We start from the raw sequence: 10,732 nt of genomic DNA, 5'->3' as shown, positions 1-10,732 counted from the left end.
GTAAGGGAAATATGCTATGCTAGGAATTTTTATAATGTTAACAGAGATTTTACACGTATGTATGTACCAGCTTATTACCTAGCTTTACAGAATATGAGTTTTAAATGCTTGTGTGGCCTGAGTAGATATTTATGTGATGAAGAACTTATATAGTTTTTACAATATATCATACTATACTGATTACACAGATATAGACAGTATATTACAGATATTTATCCAAAACAGTATATTACAGTTTTACTTAGATCAGTATGTTATAGTTTTATACAGATCAGTATATCATAGATATTTATCCACAACAGTATATTACAGTTTTACTTAGATCAATATGTTATAGTTTTATACAGATCAGTATATCACAGATATTTATCCAGAATAGTATATTACAGTTTTACTCAAATCAGTATATTACAGCTTTATTCAGAACAGTATATATACAGTATTTATAGTTTGCCATGTTTTCTATTACCATAACATACAGAGTATACAGACAAAGTATATAGACAGAGTATACAAATAGATATACAAAGATAGCATCAAGATGCTACTGATACAAAATATAGAGATTACAGAGTTTACAATATAGAAAAATAGCGTTATAGTAATTTTGGAAACATGATGAAAATAGTAAAAGAGTATATATGTATATATATATATATATATATATATATAGTATCAGATCCCTGAGGAATGATTATTGAAAGATACTAGATAAAGAATACAGAGCACGGTACCATTGCTAGATACAAATAGAGTGCAACCACATATCTTAGATAGTGTGTGGGTACCATCAACCGTGCTCGGAGAGTATGCAGCTCCCCAGTTCGTTGGGTTGAGAGGGCCGGTTTGACGAGGTAGTAGCCAGTCTCACACCTACGAGAGTATGCAGTTTGGCCAGGCTGAGGTAGTGTAGAGTATATTGAATTATCTGGAGGGCCGACTAGATTAAGTCTCGCCTACGGGCTGCAAAACATTGTCATGAGAGGTCAAATCATGACATATAGAGTTCCAGGGATAAAGCACAGTTATGTATATGTATACAGTTTTATAGTATCTAATGAGTATAGTATGATATTAGCAGTATGAAAAGTAGAAAATACAGATGATACAGTTATATTTTAAATTGTGAAAAGAAAGATATGTTTTACAGATTTACCATTGTATTATAGTTCAGTTGTTATTTAAATAATATTCCTAACTTAGTTGTCACACACTAGTAATAGCATATTTCAACTTACTGAGCGTCGACTCACCCCATGACTTTAACATTTTTCAGGGGAGCCAGCTCGGCGAGCAGATTAGACTCGCAGATAGAAAGTTTATTTGATTATCCTGGTTTGAGGGTAAGTTTGTGCAAGGTTTTGTGTTTTAGGACATATATTTCTGGAGAGAGATGTATTTTATATAGTTATGGTTTAGAAAAACAGATACCTGGTATTGTATGATGTGTATAGATATATGGATTATGTTCTCACTACATAGGTATGATTTGATATTCAGATTTACCCCGGTGCCTTCCGAGGTTTGAGTTCTATAGCAAGGGGTATCAAAATAGTTTATATATATATAAATGATGTAAATTTTGAGGTCGTCACAATTTGGTATCAAAGCCTAGGTTGCTAGGTTCTGCAGACTCTAGAGTGCAGCGGAAAACCATACTAGAATATAGGAAAAATATTTGAGGTTTTGTTCTGTGGTCTAGATACAGGATTCTCAGGGTAGTTTTTGTGTTTTTCCTGGGGTGACGATTTTAGGAAAACCATAGTAAACTATCAACGAGTCATGTGTTTGGGTTGCAAGATTGGATTTTGGGGTTAGGATCAGGAGGGATAGTTAATAGAGAATTTGGAATTTTAGTTGAATAAGTTGGGTCTGTAGGGAAATAGAATTCTGAAACGGTGTTCTTTGTGTTTACAGGATGGACCTAGGAGGCAATAGCGCTCACGCTAGCAGGGATGATGGTGCTGGTCCTTCTGGCGCAACAGGTGGGGATTCAGATGTTATGCTACATAGTGTGGCTCAGTAAGTTATGGCTGAGATTGCATGGACCTCTAGAGAGCAAGAAGGTCCATATTTGGCTCAGTGATGTACCATATTGAAATTCATGAAGATGAATCCACCAGCTTTTTCTGGAGCGATTGACCTTGCAGTTGCTGAGAACTGGGTGCATGAGGTAGAGAAGATTCTGACAGTACTTCATTGCACTGACGAGCAGAGAGTTTTATATGCTACGTATAGGCTGGTGGGGGAGGCCGGGAGATGGTGGTCAGCCACCATACTGTTGGAGGAGTAGAGGGATATATAAGTGCCGATGACCTGGGCTCGGTTCAGGGGCATGTTCTTCGATAGATATTACCCTGCCTCAGTCAGAGAGGCTCGTGTACAGGAGTTTCTGAGCCTGTCTTGGGGATCATTGACTGTCTAGCAGTATGCAGCGAGATTTATCGAACTCTTATGTTTCTGCCTATATATTGTCCCCGATGAAGTGAAGAAGGCTCGAATGTTCGAGAGGAACCTGAGGCGGGACATTTATAGGCAGGTGGCGGTACTGAGGATTCAGGATTTTGAAAAGATGGTTGATAGGGCCACTATAGCAGAGGAGAGTTTATCTAGAGAGACAGAGACACAGAGTCAGAGGAAGAGGGCTGCGCCCTCGAGTTTTCAAGCGGTTCCCAGCCGAGGCCCTTGAAGAGGAGGTAGATTTAGCGAAGGCCAGAGGCAGATGGTAGAGCACAGGGGATGGACAGCTTCCTACCATTTTTCCTAGATGCGGACGGAGACATCCTAGTGAGTGCCGACTAGGGGAGAATGTTTGTTATCGTTGTGGAAGGCCAGGTCATATGGCTCAATCGTGTCAGATGCCATCGAATTATGCACCGGCTCCCAGGCCATTTCGAGGTGGATATCAGGCACCTCGCGGAGGTCAGTAGAGAAATACTGCACTGGTGAGAGTTTATGCATTGACGCCAGGAGATGCTGAGATGGCTGGAGACATGGTTACAGGTATCATTATTGCTTTACCATATAAAATTGTTGTTTTGTTTGATACAGGTTCCACCCATTCCTTTATATCAACGGGATATGTGAAAATAGCTGGAATAGAGACACAGCTATTAGATATAGAACTGTCGGTGAGTACCCTGATGGGGGTCTGTGGTGAGATGTAGGAGGATACTTCAGATTTTTCAAGTATTCAAGAGAGGGTATTATCAGCTGGTCTAGTGGTTCTAGATATGCGGGGGTTTGATGTAATATTGGGTATAGACTGGCTAGCTACTCATCATGCCATTATAAATTGCCATTAGAAAGAAGTTATTTTCAGACCCCCAAGAGAGAAGGAATATAAATTCGTGGGTTCATGTATACGTGCCTCACCACAGCTAGAGTCGGCTATTCAGGTGAGGAGGCTGCTGCAGGATGGTTGCCAGGGGTATGTCGCATACCTAAAAGAATTGCCAAAAGAAGAATTGAGACAAGCTGACATACCAGTAGTGAGAGAGTTTCTAGATGTATTTCCAGAAGAATTACCTGGTTTGCCACCTGATCATGAGATTGAGTTCATTATAGACCTGTTGCCGGGATCTACACCAATATCTAAAGCACCGTACCGTATAGCTCCAGTCGAGTTGAAAGAATTGAAAGATCAGCTACAGGAATTGCTAGATAAGGGTTTTATTAGGCCCTGCGTGTCACCCTATGGTGCGCCAATTCTTTTCGTGAAAAAGAAGGATGGAACCATGAGACTATGTATCGATTAAAAGGAGATCAATAAACTGACGATCAAGAATAAATTATCCTCTCCTTAGGATCGATGATTTATTTGATCAGCTTCAGGGGACCTAGGTGTACTCTAAAATTGACCTACGGTCGGGTTACCATCAGATGAAAATTAGAGTATAGGACATTTCGAAGACCGCATTTCATACCTAGTATAGGCATTATGAGTTTTTAGTGATGTCATTTTGGTTAACTAATGCACCAGCAGTATTTATGGATCTAATGAATCGGGTGTTCCATCAATATTTGGAACAGTTTGTGGTTGTGTTCTATTCAAGGAGTTTTGAGGAGCACGAGCATCATTTGAGGTTGGTGTTGCATATATTGAGAGAAATAAAATTATATGCAAAATTCAAAAAGTGTGAGTTTTGGTTAAAACATGTTACTTTTCTCAGCCATGTGATCTCTGAAGTAGGTGTATCAGTTGATCCAAGTAAAATAGAGGTAGTGGTGAGTTAGGAAAGGCCGGGAAATGTTCAGAAAGTCAGGAGCTTTCTAGGATTAGCAGGTTATTACCGGCGCTTTGTGGATGATTTCTCCAGGCTATTAGGTCCATTAACACGACTTACAAGGAAAAATGTAAAGTTTGACTAGATCGACGACTGTGAGCAGGGTTTTTAGGAGTTAAAGCGGCGGTTAGTTTCAGCTCCAGTACTGGCTATTCTTTCAAGGGAGGATGGGTTCATAATATACAATAACGCCTCTTTGAAGGGTCTTGGATGTGTGTTGATGTAGCATGGCAGGGTTATTGCATATGCGTCCAGACAGCTTAAAGAATATGAGAAGAATTATCCTGTCCATGATTTAGAACTTGCTATGGTGGTATATGCTCTTAAGATTTGGAGGCATTATCTATATGGTGGAAAGTGCGAGATTTTCACGGATCACAAGAGCCTGAAATATTTCTTCACCCAAAAAGAGTTGAATATGAGGCAAAAATGGTTGCTAAAGCTTATTAAAGACTATGATTGCACGATTAGTTACCACCCAGGAAAAGCAAATGTAGTGGCAAATGCTTTGAGCAGGAAATCAGGGGGACCCGTATTGGCAGTTATAGAGATACAACACTCAATTCTGATGGATTTGGAGAGGCTCAGCATAAAATTGGTAGAGAAGAGTCCTCGGGCAGTTATTGCCAGTCCAGTGGTTCAGCCTACGTTGTACGAGAGGATTAAAGCAGCTCAGGGTGATGATGCAGAGTTGGCAGAGGTGATGGCTAGAGTGCGAGATGGTCAAGGAGAGGAGTTCAGAATATCAGATGACGGAGCCCTGCGATTCCGTGCTAGGCTCCGTGTTCCTACAAATACCGAGATCAGGAGAACTATATTAAAGGAGGCTCACAATCCTATACATCGTACATCCAGGTAGCACTAAAATGTATCAGGATCTACAAAAGTATTTATGGTGGAGTGGAATGAAGAGGAAGATAGCCGAGTTTGTTTAGCAATGCTTGACGTGTCAGTAGGTTAAAACTGAGCACCAAAGGCCAGCAGGGTAGTTGCAGTCGTTGTTTATTCCAGAGTGGAAGTGGGACCACGTTTCTATGGATTTTGTTGCGGGGTTACCACTAGTGCGACAGGGGCTAAATGTGATTTGGGTGGTTGTTGATCATTTGACGAAGACCACCCATTTCATCCCTATTAAAGTCAGTTATTAAATGGACAGGTTGGCAGAAATTTATGTTTAGGAGATAGTTTGCGTCCATGGAGTGACAATATCCATAATCTCAGACCGAGACCCTCGGTTTACTTCACAATTCTGGAAAAGTTTTCAAGAGGCTATGGGTACACAGTTAGCATTCAACACTGCTTTCCATCCCCAGACAGATGGTCAGACTGAGAGGACGATTCAGACACTAGAGGATATGCTTCGTGCTTGTGTGCTTGATTTTGGAGGCAGTTGGATTCAGTTTATGTCGTTAGTCGAGTTTGCCTACAATAACAACTACAAGGCTAGTATCGGCATAGCTCCATACAAGGCATTGTATGGTAGGAGATGTCGTTCTCCTCTCTTCTTGGATGAGGTAGGCAAAAGGTGAGTTTTGGGTCCTAAGATAGTATAGCAGGCTTGTGACAAGGTCCGACTAAGTAAAGAAAGAATCAATACAACACCGAGTCGGTAGAAAAGCTACGCAGATACTTGCCACCGATAGTTAGAGTTTGATGTGGGAGATCGAGTATTTTTGAAGATAGCTCCTCTGAAAAGAGTTATAAGGTTTGGAAAGAAGGGCAAGTTGAGCCCTAGGTATATTGGCCCTTTTGAGATACCAGAGAGAATAGGGTCAGTTGCCTATAGGCTAACTTTGCCACCAGCTTTGGCTCGAATTCATGACGTGTTTCATATTGGTATGTTAAGGAAATACGTCTCAGAATCGTCCCACATCATTAGCTATGCAGAGAAAAAGCTTAAGAATTCATTGGCATATGAAGAAGTACTAGTACAGATTTTGGACAAAAAGATTCAGACTCTACGCACTAAAGAAATTCAGTTGAAAGTTTTGTGGAAATATCATGCTATAGAGGAAACTTCTTGGAACTTGAGGAGCAGATCAGAAAAAATACCCATAGATGTTTCAAGAGGTATAGAGATAATCAGGTAAAGTATAATGGTTAGATAAGTTTCTTTTGCAAGTACATGTATAGATTTAGTGAGTAGATAATTTCAGTTTTATATATGTAATTTCCCAGAACATAAAATGTAACCACAGTATTCCTCCGCCATAAGTGAGGGCAGGTAATAAAATAAGTATACCTTTTGGCTTTGTGGGATGATAAATGGAGATATAGAGAGTAAATTTCGAGGACGAAATTTTATAAGGAGGGGAGAATGTAACGACCCGAAAAATAATGGTTTTTAAATAATGAAGAGGGGGGAAATGGAAACAGAAGGAGGCAATAGGCTTCGTCAACGAACGCGACATTGCACTTTGGATGGAATAACCCGGAAGTAACACAAAGGGCCTCGTCGACGAACACAGGGAGTTCATCGATGAGCGCATAAGGGGACCTCGTCAACGAAGTCACGCCTCGTTGATGAGAAGATACCGAGAAAGGTTTTTGGATAGTCTGCAATTCGTCGATGAGGGAGTAAGGTTGTCAACGAAATTATTAAAGGACTCGTCGACGAGGTGATGTGTCTCATCGATGAACTTGGTTCTATAAATAGTGAAAACCTAGATTTTTGTTGTAAAATTGGCGCAAGAAACCCCCTTTTTCTCTCTCTACACCCCTCTCTCCTTCTCTCTTCAATTCCGGCCCCATTTCATGTCGAATCGATGATCTAAAGCCACCAAAACACTCCTGGTGAAGTTCTCTGCAAGTCTGCTGGAGCTGATCGTCGGTAGAGTCGATTTGAATTTCGTCCCAATCTCAGGGTAAGTCATTTTATTTGGTATTTTTTTTTCTCTCAGTTATAAGAAATACAATACACGAAGAAATACTGATGTTTTGTTCTACGGGATTTGATTTTCAGGGTGTTGAGTGGAGACCCCTGTGGGTATAGGGCTAGAGTACAGTAGGGACTTTTCAAAGATAAGGTAAGGGAAATATGCTATGCTAGGAATTTTTATAATGTTAACAGAGATTTTACACATATGTATATACCGTCTTATTACCCAGTGTTACAGAATATGAGTTTTAAATGCTTATTTGTCCTGAGAAGATATTTATGTGATGAAGAAATTATATAGTTTTTACAGTATATCATACTATACTGATTACACAGATATAGACAGTATATTACAGATATTTATCTAGAACAGTATATTACAGTTTTACTTAGATCAATATGTTATAGTTTTATACAGATTAGTATATCATAGATATTTATCCACAACAGTATATTACAGTTTTACTCAAATCAGTATGTTATAGTTTTATACAGATCAGTATATCACAGATATTTATTGAGAATAGTATATTATAGTTTTACTCAGATCAGTATATTACAGCTTTATTCAAAACAGTATATATACAGTATTTATAGTTTGTCATGTTTCCTATTACCATAACATACAGAGTATACAGACAAATATACAGAGATAGCATCAAGATGCTATTAATACAAAATATAGAGATTACAGAGTTTACAGTACAGAAAGATAGCATTATGGTAATTTTGTAAACATGATAAAAATAGTAAAAGAGTATATATGTATATATATAGTATCAGATCCCTGAGGAATGATTACAGATAGATATAGATAAAGAATATAAAGCACGGTACCATTGCTAGATGCAAATAGAGTGCAACCACATATTTGAGATAGTGTGTGGGTACTGTTAATTATGCTCAGAGAGTATGCAGCTCCTCAGTTCATTGGGTTGAGGGGGCCGATTTGATGAGGTAGCAGCTAGTCCCGCACCTAGGAGAGTATGCAGTTTGGTCGGGCTGAGGTAGTGTAGAGTATATTGACTTATCTGGAGGGCCGACCAGATTAAGTCCCGCCTACGGGCCGCACAACCCTGTCATGAGGAGTCAAATCATGACATACAGAGTTTCAGGGATAAAACACAGTTATGTATATGTATACAATTTTACAGTATCTGATGAGTATAGTATGATATTAGCAGTATGAAAAGTAGAAAATACAGATGACACAATTATATTTTAAATTGTGAAAAGAAATATATGCTTTACAGATTTACCATTGTATTATTGTTCAGTTGTTATTTAAACAATATTCCTAACTCAGTTGCCACACACTAGTAATAGCATATTTCCACTTACTGAGCATCAACTCACCCCATGACTTTAACATTTTTCAGGTGAGCCAGCTGGGCGAGCAGATCAAGCTTGCAGATAGAAAGTATATTTGATTATTCTTGTTAGAGGGTAAGTTTGTGCAGGGTTTTGTATTTTGGGATAGATATTTCTAGAGAGAGATGTATTTTATGTAGTTATGGTTTAGAAACATAGATACCTGATATTGTATGATGTGTATAGATGTATGGATTATGTTCCCGCTGCATAGGTATGATTTGATATTCAGATTTAGGCCGATGCCTTTCGAGGCTCGAGTTCCATAGTAGGGGGTATCAGAACAGTTAAATATATAAAAGAATGATGTAAATTTTGAGGTCGTCACATTTTTCATTCTTCAATCGGTCGAAAATTGGTCGAGAAATTGAGGAGAAAGAGACGAGAGCAACAAAGAGAGAGAGTGAGAAGAGACGACTACGGGGGTCTCTCTTATTGGAAATTGAATTCCAATTCAATTCCTAGGAAGCTTAAATGTTAAGCTTCTAGTATATATATATATAAAATACTTTTATATTTTTGCTTTATCAAATTATATTAATATTATGTATATATATCTTATTATATTATTTATTTATTTAATTCAGTTTAATATTAATTAATTAATTAATAAAAATTAATATTTATTATTATTATTATTATTATTATTATTATTATTTCGGGTTACTACATTCTCCCCTCCTTATAGAAATTTCGTCCTCGAAATTTGCTTACTTACACTTATACCAATCGAATTTTCTTAGTACGCAATTCTTACTTTTCTTGATTTAGGATTTGAACTGGCACCTCTTCATATGACAGAGTATCCCTAAGCTCAACTGTCTCATAACTAATCACATGGGAGGGATCTGAGACGTATTTCCTCAACATTGATACATAAAATACGTCATGAATTCTGGACAACACCGGTGGTAACGTCAACTTGTAGACAACTGGACCCACTCTTTCCAATATCTCAAATGGTTTAATAAACCTAGGACTCAGCTTACCTGTAACGCCCCAACCTAGGTCTGTCAGGAAGCACTGCTTCTCTCCTCCTCCACTTGGACCAGACAATAAGGGGGGAGCCTTATCGGACTAATGACTAGCCCCATAGACCAACATGTGTCCTTTTCAGTGTGTTTTGTCATCACTCACACATTTCCTGAGAAAACTTCCCAAAAAGTCACCCATCCCAAGATTACTTCAAGCCAAGCACGCTCAACCATGGAGTTCTTATAGGAAGGCTTCCAAAAAGAAAGGCGTACCTTGTTGATATAGGTAGTAACATATAATCCTTTTAAATATTTCTTCCATAAGGTGTCACATTCTCCCCTATTTACAGAACGCAACATTCTCGTTGCGAACCCACATTTCCAAACCCAGTTGATGTGAATCTCATCACACTTTCGGCTGGGTAATGGCTCTGATACCATTTTGTAATGCCCCAACCTAGGTCTGCCAAGGAGCACTGCGTCTCTCCTCCTCCACCTGGACCAAACATAGTGGGGCGAGCCTTATCGAACTAATGACTAGCCCCACACACCAACATGTGTCCTTTTCAGTGTGTTTTGTCCCTACTTACACACTTCCTGAGAAAACTTCCCAGAAAGTCACCCATCCCAAGATTACTCCAAGCCAAGCATGCTTAACCGTGGAGTTCTTATGGGAAGGCTCCCGAAAATATATGTGCACCTTGTTGATATATGTTGTAACATATAATCCTTTTAAGTCTTTCTTCCACAGGGTATCACATTACCTTTCTTCCCAAATCTCATAATTCCTTTTATCGGTGCAACTTTCAAAAACACATGGTCCCCTGTATCAAACTCCAATTCTCGCTGGCGAGTATCTGCATAACTTTTTCGCCGACTCTGAGTTACCCTGATCCTATCTCTAATGAGTCTGACTTTATCATAAGTATGCTATACCAACTCTGGCCCCAAAATATTTCTTTCACCAATTTCATCCCCGTATAATGGAGATTAGTTACTCCTATGATATAACGTCTCATATGGTGTCATCCCAATACTGGCTTGGTAGCTGTTATTATAAGCAAATTCAACCAGTAGCAAGAACTGTATCCAACTACCTCCAAAGTCCAGCACAAAAGCTCATAGCATATCCTCCAATCTGTATGGTCCTCTCCGTCTGTCCATTGGTCTAAGGATGAAATGTTGTGCTGAATGTCAACTAAGAACCCATGACTCCTTGCAAA

Source organism: Malania oleifera, chromosome 13 (assembly GCF_029873635.1).
Source record: "Malania oleifera isolate guangnan ecotype guangnan chromosome 13, ASM2987363v1, whole genome shotgun sequence".
Lineage (NCBI taxonomy): Eukaryota > Viridiplantae > Streptophyta > Magnoliopsida > Santalales > Ximeniaceae > Malania > Malania oleifera.
Note: the sequence above shows the minus strand (reverse complement) of the source record.